This window comes from Hemitrygon akajei, chromosome 10 (assembly GCF_048418815.1).
Source record: "Hemitrygon akajei chromosome 10, sHemAka1.3, whole genome shotgun sequence".
Lineage (NCBI taxonomy): Eukaryota > Metazoa > Chordata > Chondrichthyes > Myliobatiformes > Dasyatidae > Hemitrygon > Hemitrygon akajei.
The window spans coordinates 103,322,799-103,343,151 of NC_133133.1; positions in this window are offsets into that span (position 1 = coordinate 103,322,799).

The following is a 20,353-nucleotide window of genomic DNA, read 5'->3' on the forward strand; positions in this document are numbered from 1 at the left end:
GTTTTGGGCCTTTTGTCTGCAACTCTCCCTATAAATGTCATAAATCCAAGGGAGGGTCACAGTGATTCTCTCAGCATCTTTTACTATCCTCTATAGGGTCTTGTGGTCTAATGCCTTGCAGCTTCCATACCACACAATGATGCAGCCAGACAGGACACTCTTGATGGTGCTCTGGTACAAAGTTGTCAGAGATGAGGAGACTTGCACAAGGCTCAGACTTTCTCCATCTCAGTCTCCTCAGAAAGTGTAGATTCTGCTGTGCCTTCTTGACTAATGAGGTGCTGTTGTGGGTTAAACTGACATTGTGTCTCTCCTGTAGGTCATCCAGTAAGGAAATGCACAAGGAGTGAATAAACTTGATCTTAGGGCTGGCAAAGATAACTATCAGTGGGTCATGGAAGTGGGTAGCGGAGGACTCTGCTTGGGTGAACTGCCTGACGATGTTCTGAGGGTATGTTAGAGAGGAAACATGTGATATTCCCAGAATGATGGGTGCCGCGGGAATAAAAATCTTCCTTGAGAGAAATGGGAACATTTTCCTTTAATTTAGCTTGTGTTTGTCACTGTCATTGTTTATGTGTTTCAGAACGTAAGTTGTATTAAATACACAGGTCTATGCAAAAGTCTCAGATAAAAAAAACTTGTAAAGCAAAGATGCTTTCAAAAATAATGAAATGAAAAGTTTCTAAATATCAAAAACATTGCTATAAATAGCTAAAAAAACTAAATCAAATCAATATTTGGTATGACCACTTTGAAACTGTATCAATTCCCTTAGGTACACTGTCGTGCAGTTTTATGAGAAAATCAGCTGGCAGGTTGTTCCAAGCATCTTGGAGAACTTACAAACATGAGAAAATCTGCAGATGTTGGAAATCCAAAGCAATACCCACAAAATGCTGGAGGAACTCAGCAGGTCAGGCAACATCTATGAAAAAAGTAAACAGTCAACGTTTCAGATCAAGACCATTCTCTAGGCCGGCACCTCCTGAAGAAGGATCTCGGCCCAAAACGTCATTTATTCTATTTACTCTTTTCCATAGATGCTGCCTGACCTACTGAGTTCCTCCAGCATTTTGTGGGTGTTATCTTTGAGAACTTGCCACAGTTCTTCTGCAGACTTTGGCTGTCTTGTTTGTTTCTGTCTCTCCAGACTGTCACGATAATGTTGAGATCAGGGGTCTGTGGAAGCCATATCATCTGAAACCACATAGGGTGCCTAAGGCTTTTGCACAGTACTGTATTTTCATTAAAAATAGTGAATCGACTTGCTTCAGCAGGGTGTAAGACTGGGGCTAGAACCCTGTTGCCAGTCAAACCTGGAACTGCACTCCAGAATATTTTCTGATATGCAAAGTCATTTAAAAATGACTACAATAAGTGCAACAGTTGTGGGAAAAAATAAGTGTTTGAAAAAGAATTAAAGAAAGTAGTGTTAAAAATGAAGCATTTAGACATTACAACACTAAAACATAATAAGTGAAATAAAATTCACTTGATTTTCAGACTCTTTCCTGATCTCTAAATTGGAAATCCCTTATCAAAAGATTAGGATTACATTCACACAAAAGCCTGATTGGCAAACGATCAGAGAGGAGGACTCTTCACTCTAAGGTTTGGGAATGCCAGAAAGTCAGAGGGCTTTACTGTTGGCCTCCTTATGAAATCCAGCAATGAAGGAGAGACAGAGACTTAAAGCCGATCCAAAGAGCAAACTACTGGAGGGATGAAACACGTTGAGCAGCATCTGTGGAGGTAGAGGGTCAACACCCTACAGCAAGTCAAATGTTGTATTAAAAGTCAATTTTATGTTACTCCAAAACATAAAACTAATTTAATAAAAACAGAGCCAGGAATAATCTTCGTTTCTACTTTAAGCGAGGCGGTGTGTATCATATCGTGGCGTAATGACATAGCCCATTCACGCACCCTTTCATATAACCCATAATGAATGATGTAAACAAAGAATGCTTAATCAAACAATATCTCTACAATATTATTGAAACATTGAATAGACAACAACATCATTCCAGGACTTACACGCTGAGGAGCAGCTGAAAGAGTAGTGGAATTCAGTCTCGGTAGACTCGGTTAAGTCACATGTAGATATATACACAGATTACAGGCCATTATACACAATTAGATGTGGAAAAGACCATACAAATTGGATGCAAAGCCTGTGATTGTTACAATGAATGCTTCTGACTGGCTGTAAGATTTGTAATAGTTACAATGAATGCTTCTGATTAGCTGTAAAATCTGTGGTCATTATAATGAATGCTTCTAATTGGCTGCGAAAGCTGTGATTGTGACAAGCCATGACACATGTCTCTGTTCTGTAGATAGAGCTGTTCAACTGTCAAGTTAAAAATCATGGTTGGAGGTTCTTTTGTAAAGGGGTGCAATCGAACTGCAACAATAAATCATCGTCCTCTCATTTTGGAATTCTTACATGCAAGAATTAGGCTAATCCAAAAGGAATAATTAAGGTAGCAAGTATATCAGATGCAATCCAGAACAAAATATAAACAATCCAAAACTTGTCAGAATATAACAAATGGTGGTTCATCTAATGAGCTGACCATGAAATGCTGTCTGGTAATGTATTTGATGTAACTGAAGAGTGTATTTTATAAAAAAATCATATGGGTACACTGACCATATTTTTACTCAAAGGTAGTGGTTTATCTGCCAGTAATTAGAGCTTTATTTTCCAGCAATTTTTCTTCATTGAATAATTATATGCATGATATTAATTAAATTATTAGCATTACCGTTATATCAGGTTTATCTATAGATGGAGTCCGACAGGAATGCAATGCCCTATTTCTCTTTGGTGTCTACTGATTAACGTGTCCCTAGCCTCTAATTATTCTCAACCTTCAGTAACCTTGACTCATTTTGTCTAAATACCAACAGCATATTTAAAACCGTAAATAAATCACTGCTACCATTTTGCATTCTCTTGTAACATTATTACTAAATTTCACTCAAATTCTTAATGATCAATGATTGAGTGAATTGACATTTTTAAAGAAAGAATTATGATACTCAGAGACCAGCATAATCCTTTGCAAAATTAATTATTTATAAATTCCAGGGCCAAGTTGAAAAGCTGTGTCAATGTTATCTAATATCATTGTCCTGTTCAAAGTACACATCCTGGTTCTCAGATAATCATGATGCTTTATACATCAGAAACTTTGTGCTGGCATGTCAAGAAATTAAATATCTTGATCTCCCTTTTTAAAACACTGTTTTAAATGGTAAACTAGTATTTTAAATGGTGCCATGCAGTGTAACAGTTAGCATGACATTATTACAGCTCGAGGGGTTCCGGAGTTTAGAGTTTAATTCAGGCGCTGTCTGTACATTCTCCCAGTGACCATGCTCTGGTTTTGTCCCTCAGTGCAAAGGCATACTGTTTAGGAGGTTACTTGTCATTGTGAATTGTCCTGTGATTAGGCTAGTGTTAAATGGGTGGGTTGCTGGGTGGTGTGGTTTGTTGGGCTTATCCTTGGTAGGATGAGGGGGCTACCACTCAAATAGAGAGTATTGGCCACTACACTTCACTGTAGAGACCAAACACGGAAGTAAGCTAGTCTTATTTATACAGTTATATAGACAGTATAACCTCCCCATTTGAGGGTACCTGTATTGTATAGGGCTTAAAATCTCCTTTTGAATTTAGGACTTTGTGGACACTGAAACCAATACCATCACAGAATGGCTTGCTTCTGCTTCCAATTCAAACATTTCTGTATGAAGATATAGACTCAGTTGGCACTTTATTAGTTACACGCTGACACCTGCTCATTAATGCAAATATCTAACCAGTCAATCATGTCTCAGAATCTCAATGTATTAAAGCATGCAGACATGCTCAAGAGGTTCAGTTGTTGTTCAGACCAAAATTCAGAATGGGGAAAAAATATGATCTAAGTGACTTTGTCCATGGAATGATTGTTGGTGCCAGACACGGTGGTTTGAAACTGCTGATCTCCTGGGATTTTCACTCACAACAGTCTCTAGAGTTTACAGAGGATGGTGTGAAAAACAAACAAAAAAACTATCCAGTGAGTGGCAGTTCTGTGGGAGAAAACACCTTGTTAATGAGAGAGGTCAGAGGAGAATGGCCAGTCTGGTTCAAGTTGACAGGAAGGTGACAGTAGCTCAACAGTGATGTGCGGAAGATCATCGCTGAATGCCCAACACATTGAACCTTGAAGTGGATGGGCTACAGCAGCAGAAGACCATGAACATACACTCAGTGGTTCAGGAAGTACTGAATCAAGTGGCCATTGAATGTAAATCAGAGTTGTTTGTATGTCACTTTGTGCTTGTTCCACCATTTAATAAGTGTATGCTGATCTCATTGTTACCTGAGCCAAGCAGGCCCAGCAACCCTGCTAACTTTTCATTCCATTTGTTAATTAAATATCTATCTACCCCTAACTTAAAATATTCAAAGACTTTGCTTCCACTGCCCTTTGAGGAAGAAAGTTTCAAAGACCAGTGATAATCAGAATAGCCCACAGAATGATGTGTAAAGTCTCTTTTTATTATTTGCTCTCTAATAGCTGCTTCTTAAGGATCGTTTGACCTTTAAATCATAGTTATCCAAAAGAATACAAACACATTAAAGGATTAAAACAAGCAGCAAAACTCACTATGTTAAATCATAACGACTCACATTTTACCATTTTCAAAATGCAAGATAAATATTGGAACAAAGGTTTAAAATTATGATTCACACAGGAAGGTCACAGCAAAGCAAGTTTAAAAGCAAACAAGAAGTGTACATTTTTCTGAGATAAAACACATTAAAAGTAGGTAATACCATTCTGGCATGTTCTCCCTCCCTTTCCAGTCCTGAAGAAGGGTCTTGGCCCGAAATGTTGACTGCTTATTCATTTTCATAGATACTTTGGATTTTCAGCATCTGCAGAGCCTCATGTTTTTCAAAAGGATGTCATACTTTTTACTTATTCTTAGCGACTTTTTAATAATAAAGAATTTGTTGCACAGCATTATACATCCTTAAAAACCTGTTGCGAATTCATACAAAAGGCATTGCATTTCAATGTGATGACAGCTAGTAATTTATTAATATTTCTGTTCTTGACAGCCTGCTGACTATTGCAGTGTAAAATGAAGCAGCTTTCTGTGGTCAACTAGACACATAAGGTAGAAATTGCTGCTGGATTTTCTCCATAAAAAAGATGTGAAAAGATTACCTTGCTGTTAATTGGAAAAATGTACTTACTAAATAGGAGAAATAGGAGAAAACAAAGTTCCATTATTTATCTGGTTTTCCATTACTTACATCTATCCACCTTTACAGATTCAAAGGATGAAACAGCCCCTTTCAAGCCACATTGTCTATGCTTATTGAGACGTTTGTCTACATTAATCTCATTTGTCCACCTTACACCTGTATTCCTCTGCACCAGCAATATATATATAAATATATATGAAAGTGGGAAGAGGGCAGGGAGAGGGGAATCACAGTATGGAAAAAGGGAAGGGAGAGGGGAGGGAGTGGGAAGCACTGGTAATGATCAATGAACTAATAGTTTGGAATCAGGGACCTTGCCTGCACCCATGCCAACCACCGCCCTTGGTGCTCCATCTCTGCAACATGTCCCACACCCCTCCCATGGTACTCAACCCTTACCATTCCCAATATCCTTTATTCTCGCCAGATTTCTTCAAGATGGCGGCGCGACGCAGCACACAGCGGCCACTCCAGGAATGAATATCTGTTATCTGTAAGTAGGGGCCATGTACAATCCTGATTTGATGGAGGTGGACGTGTGAAGCACGGAAGAACATCTGGTGGAACTTTTGAAATGCCTGTTTCGCTGCCGCTGCTACTGTGCGATCCGAGAAACCTCCGGGAGGAAGGCCCCGAATCCTCGGCTTTGCCTGTTGCTTGGCAGCTGGTGCCGGGGTCGCAGCATTCAGCAGAGATGGTGCTCGGTGCTCGGTGTCGGAGGGCTGGTCGGCGGCTCGAAGTTTTCGGATGGACTCAGAGTTGGTTGTGGTCGGAGCTCCCAAAGTGCTGTGTCGGCAAGCTGTGGCGCTGGAGGTTCATGGCAGGAAGAGTTTTTCTTCCTTCTACCGTCTGCGTGAGATGATGGGCTGTCAGGACTTTGAGACTTTCTTTTAAACCGTGCATGGACTGCTTTTTATCAGATTACGGTATTGCTTTGCACTGTTAAAACTATGTGTTTTAATTATGTGGTCTTTGTCAGTTAGTCTTTTATCAATTATGGTATTGTCTGCACAGTTGAAACTATATGTTAACTATAACTATATATAACTATGTGGTTTTGTGTAGGTCTTGTAGCTTTAGGTTTGTCTGATGGGTTTGTAGTTCCTTTCCGGGGAACGTGCTAAGACAGCAGCGCGATATCGACACGCAGCAGCCTCTCCGGACTCTGGATTGGGGATTACCAAATGTTATGTGGTTTTTCTTGTGTGGTCTGTTTTGTGCTTTTTCGTGATATCATTCCGGAGAACGTTGTCTCATTTTTTAACTGCATTGTATTTGTGGTTTATAAATGACAATAAACTGAATCTGAATCTGAATCTGAATTTACCAACTGCTCCACATTGACAAGTACGGTATTGTGCAAAGGTCTTATACATCTTAGCTTGATATATAAATATTCTTGATTCCAAGATGGCAGCGCGACGCAGCTTGCAGCGGCCACTCCGGAGCTGATTATCTATTATTTGTGAAGTGGGGTGCCGTGCGCAATCATAATCAATTGAAAACGGATGTGGGAGCACGGAGGAACATCGGGAACACCTCCAAGAAGACCTTCTTCGTTACTGCTGCTGCTGTGAGGTCCGGGACTCTGCTGGAAAGAACAGGCCCCCAGTCCTTGGGGTCGCATTGCCGATGGCTGTTGGCGGAGCCGTCTTAATACGCTCAGCAAAGGATGGTGCTCGGAGAAGCTGTGCCGGAGGGGATGGTCGTCGGCTCGGAGGTTCGATGGACTCAGAGTCCGCTGCGATCAGGTTGCTTTCGGTGTGTGCTGTGTCTGCGAGGCTGGGTTCGACGGAGCTTTCATTGTGTGCTGCATCTGTGAGGCTGAGTCGGGCGGTGCTGTGGAGGTCCATAGTGGGGGTATTCCCTTCTGCCGCCGGCGTGGTATGGCGAGTCTGTTGGGACCTTGGGGACTTGTGGAAACTGTGTGGTGATTTCTTTTGAACTTATAGTCCTTTAACATCTTTGGACTATTTTTACTGGGCCCATGGTCTGTTTTTTATCAATTATGCTATTGTTTGCACTGTTGTAACTATGTGGTTTTGTGCAGGTCTTGTAGTTTTAGTTTTTGGTCTTGTTTGTCTGGTGGATTTGGAGTTCCTTTCTGGGGAACGCGCTAAGACGGTAGCGCGATATTAATACGCAGCAGCCTCTCCGGACTCTGGATTGGGGATTGTCAAATGTTATGTGAATTTTCTGGTGTAGTCTGTTTTGTCATATGCTTTTGTGGTATCATTCTGGAGGAACGTTGTCTTATTTTTTAACTGCATTGCATTTGTGGTTTCTAAATGACAGTAAACTGAATCTGAATCTGAATCTGAATATATGTGCCTAAGAGTTTTGCACATTTCCAATTGTATGTTAAACACTGTAATTACTTGTTTCCGCTACTCTCCTTCTAGATAACCTCCAAATTTAATGTAAAAATTTCAGAATTAGTTTTATTATCATTGAGAAATGTCTTGAAAATTATTTTGTGACATAATGTAGTCTTAGAGTCATAAAATTCTACAGCATAGAAACAGGCCTTCAGGCCATTGAATCCACACTGACCTGTTGTTCTGCCATCCTGTTTATCTGCACTTGGAGTTTATCCCTCCAAACCCCTCTCGCTCATGTACCTCTCCAAGCTTCACTTAAGTGTTACAAATGAATCCACATCTACCACTTTTTTTTATTAAGTGCAATCGTGAACAATAGTCAGATCAGAAATGCTGATCAAGTCAACTAGTTCCCAAAGAGAACTCTGATAGGCCAATCAGATGGTTCACTGCCGCTCAGTGGTAGAACACAAAAAAATCATATGTACAGTTAAGAAACATTAAAAAAATAGTAGAAATACTGGAGTCATGATGATCATGATGAAGGCAACATGAGTGAATCTGCAGATGCTGAGGATAAATAATCGTCACTACCTCTTCCCATAGATGCTGTCTGGCCTGTTGAGTTCTGCCAGCATTTTGTGCTTTTATAATCATGATGAAGTCTGGTGGAGAGAGACATTTATAAACATGCTGTCCTCCATAATTCAAAGAAATTGAAGGATAAGGTTGCAGGGTGACAAAACATGGCAGGAGCACTTGAAACTAAAAACTAATCCCTACCAGGAGAAAACAGCACCTGATCTTTCCACACTGTTCTCCAGCAGTTTACGGACTAAGTCCAGCTGGAACATAACTCACAAGTGCTCTTGAAAGTTAGGTATTAACCCTACCTGCCAACAACCAAGCATTGTGATCCTGGTCTCCTTCATGATAGCTTATGAAGAAGCATGTGACTTCCCTCCCAGAGATGATAGGTGTTTGTGTCCTCAACTCTTGAAGTCTTGGACCCCATCGTCGCAGATGTTTCCAACCACAGCATCTGGAAGGCTATTCCAAATTCTGATAGCACAGCGTAGGAAGCTTCTATCCAGTGTGTAAGTTCTCGTATCAGGCATTGAAACAGCACGAGCAGGTATAGATAAACTTGATTGTGTGGTGCGCCGTCTCTCATAAGATGAAGACAGCATGGCGTGAAGGTCTGCAGGGCTGTGGCTGGTGTGCATTTTGTATAGCACATTAGCTGCAGCAACCTGTTGTCTGTAGTGTAAGCTACTGATGGCTAGCTTCTCACGAGCTGTGGCTTCACCTACACCTATAATCCTGACAGCCTTTCTTTGAATGGAATCAAGCTGGTTGAGGACACTCTGAGAGGCCATTCATCCATGATAAGCAGGCATACTCCATGATACTTCGTACCTGGGCTTTGTAAACCGTGGCTTTGCCCTCTTTGTCTAGTTTGGATGCTACTTTCCGCAGAGCTCCAAGCCTTTGTCCAGCCTTGTTTGAAATAGTGGAAAGGTGTTTATCCCACACCAACTTGCTGTCAATATTAACACCAAGGATTACTAGCTCTTTCTTTAAATCCAGCTTGCAGTTCCCAAAATACAGGTCGGGGGTAAATGGATTCCTCTTCCCAGACATCACCATCGCCTTGCACTTAGTAGGCTTAGGGGTGACATTCCAGTCGTCTGCCCAGGCTTTCATCCTGTCAAGATCCCAATTCAGGCCTGCTGTCACTGTATTACTCTCTCCTGTTCTAATTGGTGCAAATAGTGTGGAGTCATCAGCGTACAGGTTTAGCTCATTACTGCATGCATCAAACAAGTTGTCAATAAAGATGGAAAACAGAAGTGGCCCAAGTATTGAACCCTGTGGCACAGATGCATTGATGGTTGAAGAATCAGATGCCTGACCAGAGATAACAAATTTGATGGTCCATCCGTAAGGGTAGCTCTGCAACCATTTAAGCAGCTTTCCAGATATTCCTTTGGATCTCAGCTTAACACAGAGTCCATTATGCCAGACCTTATCAAATGCTCCTTTGATATCCAGGGCTATGACACACACTTCTCCACCCTTGTCTCAGAAGGTGTTCCACATTTGAGATAAGGTGGTGAGGAGATTGGCTGCACTGTGATCAGGTCTAAATTCATACTCCGTACTTGAAATTAAGCCACTTCCACACTTGCATCACCCTCTCAGTGAAGAGGTTTCCCTTTAAATATTTCAACTTTCACTCTAAACTTATGAACTCTAGTTTTATAACCTCCAGAAATCTGAATGTGGAGAGGAAGAAGCTGTTCCTATAGGTTGAGTGTGGGCCTTGAGGCTCTTATACCTCTTCCCTGATGGGAGTAGGGAGAATATCTCATGTCCCGGTTGTGAGATTCTTTAATGAGAGATGGTCTTTCTTGAAGCTCCAGTATTTAAAGGTGCCCGTGATAGTGGGAAGGTTTGTGTCCATGATGGAATTGAATGAGTATACAGTCCTCGGCAGCCAATTGTAATACTGTGCCTTGGAGCTATGATAACAGCTGATGATGCAACCAGTAAGAATTTACCCTCCAGATCTCCCTTCTCACCTTAAACTTAAAAAGAGCTTTGTCCAGAGATTGGTCTGGACATCAGCAGGCTTGACAAGAGGGGTTTTCACTGCCTAAGTAGAAAATGCATCAGCGGGTTGTTACCATGAAAAGAGCCTTGACCAGCAACCAATCCCATTTGGGACTGATTAGCAAGAACAAATTAAAGGAAGGCAGCAGCCATCATCAGAGTGGACTGAGTCAGATGCCAACTGTGACACTTTGGACTGAATCAGAGTGCCGAAAGTGACACTTTGGACTGAATCAGAGTGCCGACTGTGACACTTTGACCTGTAAGAGTGTCGATTGCGTCACTTTGAACTGAGTCAGAGCACCGACTGTGACACTTTGAACTGAGTCAGAGCGCTGACTGTGACAAATTGGACTGAATCGGAGTGCAGACTGTAACACTTTGAACTGAGTCAGAGCACCGACTGTAACACTTTGGACCGAGTCAGAGTGCCGACTGTGACACTTTGACCTGTAAGAGTGTCGATTGCGTCACTTTGAACTGAGTCAGAGCACCGACTGTAACACTTTGGACCGAGTCAGAGTGCCGACTGTGACAATTTGGACTGTAAGAGTGTCGATTGCGTCACTTTGAACTGAGTCAGAGCACCGACTGTAACACTTTGGACCGAGTCAGAGTGCCGACTGTGACAATTTGGACTGAATCGGAGTGCAGACTGTAACACTTTGAACTGAGTCAGAGCACCGACTGTAACACTTTGGACCGAGTCAGAGTGCTGACTGTGACACTTTGATCTGTAAGAGTGTCGATTGCGTCACTTTGCACTGAGTCAGAGCACCGACTGTGACACTTTCCTGAGATAGATTGCCGACTGTGTCACTTTGGACTGAATTGGAGTGCCGACTGTGACACTTTGATCTGTCAGAGTCAGAGCACTCTGATTTGTCTGTGACACTTTAGCTCTGTGCATCTTCACAAAGACAGGCTTTAGTCAGAGAAAGCAAAGAAAAGAAAAGCTCTGGGTTAATTCTTTTCTCCTTCCCTTCTTTATATCTGCTCAGCTAGGACAGCAGAGATGTCAAGCAGGATAGTTGAACGCTCCTCTTGTGGAATGTGGGAGGGCGGGACACTGCCAGTGTCCTTGACGACTAAAAATAGAAGTGCATCCACCTGCAGCTCTGATAAGGAGTAAGGAGTTAAGGAGTAGGAGCTGCAATGGGATGAACTCCAGATTATTTGGGAGGCTGAGGGGATAATAGATAGGACGGACAGAGAGGTTGTTACACCCAAGATGCGGAAGACAGGAAACCGAGTTGTGTCAGGAAAGGTTTAAGGAGCAAGTACCCCTGTGGCTATCGCCCTCAACAACATGTATATTAACTTTGAATACTGTTTGGGGGGAGATGTGACCTAACAGAGGAGAGTCACAGTGGTTGGGTCTCTGGCACTGAGTCTGCCTCTAACTCAGAAGGGAAGATGGGAGAAGAGGCATGCTGCGGTAATAGGGGATTCGTTAGTAAGAGTCTGTGTGCAAGAATAAAATTCCTGGATGGTATGTTGCCTTCCAGGTGCTAGGGTTGAGGACATCATGGATTGGGTCCTCATCATTCTTCAGTGGGAGGGGGAAGAGCTAGAAGTCATGGTCCATGTAGGTACTAATAACATGGGTAAAATGAGTGACGAGTTTCTGCAGAGAGAGTTCAGTGAGTTAGGTGCTAAGTTAAAGGGCAGGACCTCCAGGTTGTGATCTCAGGATTGCTTCCCATGTCACATGCTAGTGAGGCCAGAACTAGGAAGATTTTACAGTTTAATGCATCGTTAAGGATTTGGTGTAGGAGGGTGGGCATAAGATTTTTGTATCATTCAGCTCTCTTCCAGGGAAGATGGGACCTGTACAGAAGGGACAGTTTGCAGCTGGAGGGGGACTAATAACCTAGCAGGAAGGTTTGTTAATGCTGCATGGTAGGGTTTAAACTGGAGTTGGAGGGAAATGGGAAACAAAATTGTCAGTGCAGTTTGTGGTGAGGTTGTGGAGGCAGACATTGGTAAGGCCTCAGACAAAGTTTGGAATCAAGTGGTTGAGCATGGCATGACTAGTGTCCTGAACTGCGAATATTTCAATGAAAAAGGTATCGTAGGAAATGTGGATAATAATGCTGAAGATAAGGTAGCTGGTTTACAAGCAGAGGCAATGTGTAGTGAGGAGAGTCTGTTGGTAGGTCAAAATTACAGTCAACAGGATGAGTTGCAATATAAAAGGCAGACAAAATCAAAAAGGGTGAACATAGGACTGAAGTTGTTATATTCGAATGTGCACTATATACGGAATAAGGTAGATGAACTTGTAGCACAGTTGCAGATTGGCAGGTATGATGTTGTAGGCATCACTGAATCATGGCTGAAAGAAGATTATATCTGAGAGCTTAATGTTCAAGGATACACATTGTATCGAAAGAATAGGCAGGAAGGCGGAGGGGGCAGCATTGCTCTGTTGGTTAAAAAAAAAGAAAATAAATCATTAGAAAGAGGTGACATAGTGTCAGAAGGTGTTGAATCATTGTAGATAGAGCTAAGAAACTGTAATGGTAAAAAGACCCTGATGGGAGTTATGCATAGACCACCAAACAGTAGTAGCAATGTGGTCTACAAATTACGATGATAGATAGAAAATACATGTCAAAAGTGTGATGTTATTATAGTCATGGGGGTTTCAAAATGCAGGTAGATTGGAAAAATCAGGTTGGTAATGGATTACAGGAAGGGGAATTTTTAGAGTGCCTACAAAATGGCTTTTTAGAAAAGTTTGTGGTTGAGCCCACTAGGGGATCAGCTATTCTGGTTTGGGTGATGTGCAATGAACCAGAATTAATTAGAGTGCTTAAGGTAAAAGAACCCTTGGGGAGAGTGATCATAATGTGATCAGATTGACTCTGAAATTTGAGAAGGATCTACAATCAGATGTATCAGTGTTATAGTGGAGTGCATGAAATTACAGAGGCATGAGAGAGGAAGTGGCTAGAATTGATTGGAAAAGAGTTCTGGCAGAGATGACAGCACAGCAGCAATGACTGGAATTTCTGGAAGCAATTTGGAAGGTACAGGATATATGCAGTGCAACGAGGAAGAAGTATTCTAAAGGCAAGATGACACAACCGTGGCTAACAAGGGAAGACTAAGCCAACATAAAAGCTAAAGACAGGGCATATAACAGAGCAAAAATTAGTGGGAAGTTAAAGGATTGGGAAAATTTTAAAAAACAGCAGAAGGCAACTAAAAAAGTTATTAAGAAGGTAAAGATGGAATAGCTAGCCAATAATATTGAAGAGAATACCAAAAGTTTCTTCAGATACATAAAGTATAAAGGAGAGGTGAGAGTGGATATTGGACTGCTGGAAGATGATACTGAAGAGGTAGTAATATAACATATAACATATAACAATCACAGCACGGAAACAGGCCATTCCGGCCCTCCTAGTTCGTGCCGAACTCTTAATCTCACCTAGTCCCACCTACCCGCACTCAGCTCATAACCCTCCACTCCTTTCCTGTCCATATACCTATCCAATTTTACCTTAAATGACACAACTGAACTGGTCTCTACTACTACAGGAAGCTCATTCCACACAGCTATCACTCTCTGAGTAAAGAAATACCCCCTCGTGTTTCCCTTAAACTTTTGCCCCCTAACTCTCAAATCATGTCCTCTCGTTTGAATCTCCCCTACTCTCAATGGAAACAGCCTATTCACATCAACTCTATCTATCACTCTCAAAATTTTAAATACCTCGATCAAATCCCCCCGCAACCTTCTACACTCCAATGAATAGAGACCTAACTTGTTCAACCTTTCTCTGTAACTTAAGTGCTGAAACCCAGGTAACATCCTAGTAAATCGTCTCTGCACTCTCTCTAATTTATTGATATCTTTCCTATAATTCGGTGACCAGAACTGTACACAATATTCCAAATTTGGCCTTATCAATGCCTTGTACAATTTTAACATTACATCCCAACTTCTGTACTCAATGCTCTGATTTATAAAGGCCAGCGTTCCAAAAGCCTTCTTCACCACCCTATCTACATGAGACTCCACCTTCAGGGAACTATGCACTGTTATTCCTAGATCTCTCTGTTCCACTGTATTCCTCAATGCCCTACCATTTACCCTGTATGTTCTATTTGGATTATTCCTGCCAAAATGTAGAACCTAATGGGAGACAAGGATTAGGCGGATGAACTGAATAAGTATTTTGCATCAGACACTTGAAGTATAGTGGAAGTTCCAATTGTCAGGGATCATGAAGTGTGTGAAGTTACCATTTCTAGAGAGAATGTTCCCAGGAAACTAAATGGTCTGAAGGTAGATAAGTCACCTGGACCAGATGATGTACACCCCAGGACTCTGAAAGAGTTGGCTGAAGAAATTGTGGAGGCATTAGTAACTATCTTTCAAGAATCACTGGATTCTGGAATGGCTCTGGAAGACTGGAAAATTGCAAATGTCACTCCACTCTTCAAGAAGGGAGAGAGGCAGAAGAAAGGAAACTATAGGCCATTTAGTCTGACCTCAGTGATTGGGAAAATGTTTCAGCTGATTATTAGGAATGAGTTTTCAGGGTACTTGGAGGCACATGATAAAATAGGCCATAGTCAGCATGGTTTTCTCAGAAGAAAATGTTGCCTGATATATCTGTTGGTATGCTTTGTAAAAAATAGCAATCAGGATAGACAAAGGAGAATTGGTTGATGTTGTGTACTTGGAATTTCAGAAGGCCTTTGACAAGTTGCCACACATAAGGCTGCTTAACCAGCTATGAACCCATGGTATTACAGGAATGATTCCAGCATGGATAAAGCAGTGACTGATTGGCAGGGGGCAAAGAGTGGGAATGAAGGGAGCCTTTTCTGGTTAGCTGCTGGTGACTAGTGGTGTTCCACAGGGTCTGTGTTGGGACCAATTCCTTTTATGTTATGTGTCAATGATTTGGATGATGGAATTGATGGCTTTGTTGCAAATTTTGCAGAGGATAAGAAGATAGGTGGAGGGACAGGTAGATTTGAGGAAGTAGAGAGGCTACAGAAGATCTTAGGTTAGGAGAGAATGGTTAGAGAAATGGCAGATGGAATACAATGTTGGGAAGTGTATGATGATGAATGATGAATATAAGTGTATGTAGAAGAAATTAAAAGGTTTACTATTTTCTGAAAGGAGAGAAAATACAAAAAAAAATGGAGGCACAAAGCAGCTTAGGAGCACTTGTGTAGGATTCCCTAAAGGTAATTTACAGGTTGAGTCTGTAGTGAGGAAGGCAAATGTGATGTTAACATTCACTTCCAGAGGACCGGAATATAAAAGCAAGGGTATAATTCTGAGATTTTATAAAGAACTGGTGAAGCTTCACTTGGAATATTCTGTGCAGTTTTGGGCCCCTTATCTTAGAAAGGATCTGCTAAAACTGGAGAGGGTTCAAAGGAAGTTCACAAAAATGATTCCAGGATTGAATGGCTTGACATATGATGAGTGTTTGATGGGTCTGGGCCTGTATTCATTTGAATTCAGAAAAATAAGGGGTGACAGAATTGAATGGTGAAAGGCCTTGATAAGATCACAAGACCATAAGACAAAGGAGCAGAAGTCGGCCATTCGGCCCAATGAGTCTGCTTCGCCATCTCATCATGAGCTGATCCAATCTACCCTTTAGTCCCATTCCCCCGCCTTCTCAACATAACCTGCGATGCCCTGACTACTCAGATACCTATCAATCTCTGCTTTAAATACACCCAATGACTTGGCCTCCACTGCCGCCCGTGGCAACAAATTCCATAGATTCACCACCCTCTGGCTAAAAAAATGTTTTCTCATTTCTGTTCTGAATGGGCACCCTGTAATCCTCAAGTCATGTCCTCTCGTACTAGACTTCCCCACCATGGGAAACAGCTTTGCCGCATCCACTCTGTCCATGCCTTTCAACATTCGAAATGTTTCTATGAGGTCCCCCCTCATTCTTCTAAACTCCAAGGAGTGCAGTCCAAGAGCGGTCAAACGTTCCTCATATGATAACCCTCTCATTCCTGGAATCATTCGAGAGAATCTTCTCTGAACCCTCTCCAATGTCAGTACATCCTTTCTTAAATAAGGAGCCCAAAACTGCACACAGTATTCCAAGTGAGGTCTTACCTGTGCCTTACAGAGCCTCAACATCACATCCCTGCTCCTATACTCTATTCCTCTAGAAATGAATGCGAACATTGCATTTGCCTTCTTCACCACCGACTCAACCTGAAGGTTAACCTTAAGGGTATCCTACACGAGGACTCCCAAGTCCTGTTGCATCTCATAACTTTGAATTCTCTCCCCATTTAAATAATAGTCTTCTCGTTTATTTCTTCTACCAAAGTGCATGACTGTACACTTTCCGACATTGTAATTCATTTGCCACTTCTTTGCCCATTCCCCCAAACTATCCAAGTCTCTCTGCAGACTCTCTGTTTCCTCAGCATTACCGGCCCCTCCACCTAGCTTTGTATCATCAGCAAACTTAGCCACAAAGCCATCTATTCCATAATCCAAATCATTGATATACAATGTAAAAAGAAGCGGCCCCAACACAGATCCCTATGGAACACCACTGGTAACCGGCAGCCAACCAGAATGGGATCCCTTTATTCCCACTCTCTGTTTCCTGCCAATCAACCAACGCTCTATCCACGTATGTAACTTTCCCGTAATTCCATGGGCTCTTATCTTGTTTAGCAGCCTCATATGCGGCACCTTGTCAAAGGCCTTCTGAAAATCCAAATACATAACATCCACTGCATCTCCCTTATCTAGCCTACTTGTAATTTCCTCAAAAAATTGCACTAGGTTTGTCAGGCAGGATTTTCCTTTAAGGAAACCATGCTGAGTTCTGCCTATCTTGTCATATGCCTCCAGGTACTCCGTAACCTCATCCTTGACAATCGACTCCAACAACTTCCCAGCCACCGATGTCAAGCTAACAGGTCTATAATTTCCTTTCTGCTTTCTTGCTCCTTTCTTAAATAGAGGAGTGACAATTGCAATCTTCCAGTCCTCCGGAACCAGGCCAGAATCTATGGACTTTTAAAAGATCATTGCTAATGCCTCCACGATCTCCACTGCTACTTCCTTCAGAAGACGAAGGTGCATTCCATCTGGTCCTGGAGATTTATCTACCCTTAGACTATTCAGCTTCCTGAGTACTTTCTCTGTCGTAATTGTGACTGCGCATATTTCTCTTCCCTGACACCCTTGAATGTCTGGTATATTGCTGATGTCTTCCTCAGTGAAGACTGATGCAAAATACTCATTCAGTTCCTCCGCCATCTCCTTATCTCCCATTACAATTTCTCCAACATCATTTTCTATCGGTCCAAAAATCTACTCTCACCTATCTTTTACTCTTTATATACTTGAAAAAGCTTTTAGTATCCTCTTTGATATTATTCTTTGATAGCTTCCTTTCATAGTTCATCTTTTCCCTCGTAATGACCTTCTTAGTTTCCTTTTGTAAGCTTTTAAAAACTTCCCAATCCTCTGTCTTCCCACGAATTTTTGCTTCCTTGTATGCCCTCTGCTTTGCTTTTACTTTGGCTTTGACTTCTCTTGTCAGCCACGGTTGCATCCTTTTTCCATTCAAAAATTTCTTCTTCTTTGGAATATATCTGTCTTGCACCTTCCTCACTTCTTGCATAAACCCCAGCCACTGCTGCTCTGCCGTCCTTCCTGCTAGTGTCCCTTTCCAGTCAACCTTGGCCAGTTCCTCTCTCATGCCACTGTAATTTCCTTTACTCCGCTGAAATACCAACACATCGGATTTCGGCTTCTCTTTCTCAAATTTCACAGTGAACTCAATCATGTTATGATCACTGCCTCCTAAGGGTTCCTTCACTTCCATCTCTCTAATCACCTCTGGTTCATTACACAATACCCAATCCAGTACCCAATCCAATTGATAGAGTGGATGTGGAGAGGATGTTTCCTGTGGAGAGTCTAAGACCAGAGGACACAGCTTCAGAATAGAGGGGCACCCTTTTAGAATGGAGTTCAGGATTTCTTTAGCCAGAGAGTCAAGAATCTGTAGAATTCTTTGCCACCAGCAGCTGTCGAGCCCAAGTCTTTATGTATAATTAAGGTAGAGGTTGATAGATTCTTGGTTGTCCAGGGCATGAACAGAATCGGGGAAAAGGCAGGAGACTGGAGCTTAAAAGGAATAATGGATCAGAGTGAAATATTGGTACACACTTGACAGACGAATGGCCTAATTCTGCTCCTATACCTTATAGTTTTATGGTCTTATGGTCTTAAACTTGTGCTTTTTCATTGTAGAATTCCCCACTCGGGAAAAAACGATTCTGGGTCACTTTTCAACTACCAATCTCTGTGTAGGAATAAACCCTGCATAAGCAATCCCTCCTTATATCTACATTTATTTCCAGGCAGTATCCTAGTGAATCTCCTCTGTTGCTCCCATATCTAGAACTATGCAAAATACTCCTAGGGCATTCCAACAGATGTTTTGTGCAATTGTAATATAATATCTCAAGCCTTTCACTCAATATCACCCTGCAAAGTTAAGTATATTAAATGCATTTATCACTAACCTGTACACCGATGTGCTCACCAAGAGATCAATAGACTTGCATCCCAATGTCCCTCTGTACATCAATGCATTTAAGGTCTCTAGATTTACTTCATACTGTATGTCCTACCAAATTTGTCTTTCTGAAGTGCATACAACTTTGGTGTAGATGGCATTTAATCTGGACTCCATGCACATCTGGATTAAATACCCTATGCCACCACTCTTCTCAACCTTCCATCTAATCTAAGTCCAACTGTATCCTTATACATCTCCCTTCACTATCTAAATCTCCACCAGTCTTGTGTTGCCTGCAAACATAATAGTTATACCACCCACATTCTCGTCCAAGTCATTTGTATATATTACTAATGTACTTTCAGTTCCCTATTTTTACACTCCCCCCCAAACCTGCATTCTGCAATCTAGACATGTCCTGCTCACTAAATTTTAGCTATTACGATAACCGCTTTCTCACTTACTGTGGATATCTATCTCATTGACCCCATGTCAAAACTTTTAATGCGGGTTGTCACTGCAGAGTTTCTATGTTCAGGGTGTATTTGCTATAAAGCTTGCTGTTGCTAATTTGGAATGATACTTATTAGAAGAGGCTATCTAAACAGCTGTCAGGCAGGACTTCTTCCTCATGAAACAGAACTGAGCAACAGATTAGCTTCTTTTGAGCTCTGGATGATAAATTCCATTATTTGCCAGAAAATAATTCAATACTATAGAGAAAGGCAGAGCAGCTAATTCACCCCTTGAGGATCCCTACTTGTTTGTCAATGGCAGCATCAACTCCTGGCTGAGATGATAACATATCACTTGGGAAATGATGAATATAAGATCAGACCTCATCTATCAAAGGCATTGCTTATTGGAGTTCCAGTACCTAAACAGCCAAAACCTCTGAATGACAGAAAAGGCTTGTGGGGATAAATACCCCTCCTTGTCCCCAATTGCCTGTATTCGCATTGAAGAGCATTGCTACATTTGCATTGAATGTAAATTTTGCTCCTCGTAGAAATGGTCAATGTTGTTTTGAATATTGTTTCACGTTTTTTTCATGCCTGACTCTGTGAAATCATTTAACATTTGTTGACAGTTTCTCATAGTAAAGAAATGCGAAATATCAAATTCCACAGATCTGGATCTAAGCCCACAGGTTAAAGAGCTATCAGCCACAACTGATCTATTTTGACATAAGGTGCAGAAAGAGACTTGGAGTTCCACATATATCTGATTGTGCATTAGCAGCAGGGAGCTTAGAGAGCCAGTTACACTTTGCTCCATGCTCCAATGTGAACAGTGACTGTTGTCTTGTACACTGTGAACTTGAAGCAGTATAACTTTGAAAAGTAGATTTTTAAAAAGTACATTAGAGATACCTTTCCTAGTTAATTACCAACAATATTACACAGATTTCCATAAGATATTACCGTATTTTACCAAAGGATAGCAGTTAGCAGTTTTTTTTTAACTGATTCCAGCAAACAGGCTAGACTGCGCAGGCGCGCCAAAGGTTTAAAAAGGAGAAGAAGTTTTCAATGGTTAATTAAATCGCAGCAAGAGGCGGAGAGGGAAGAGGTAAAAGA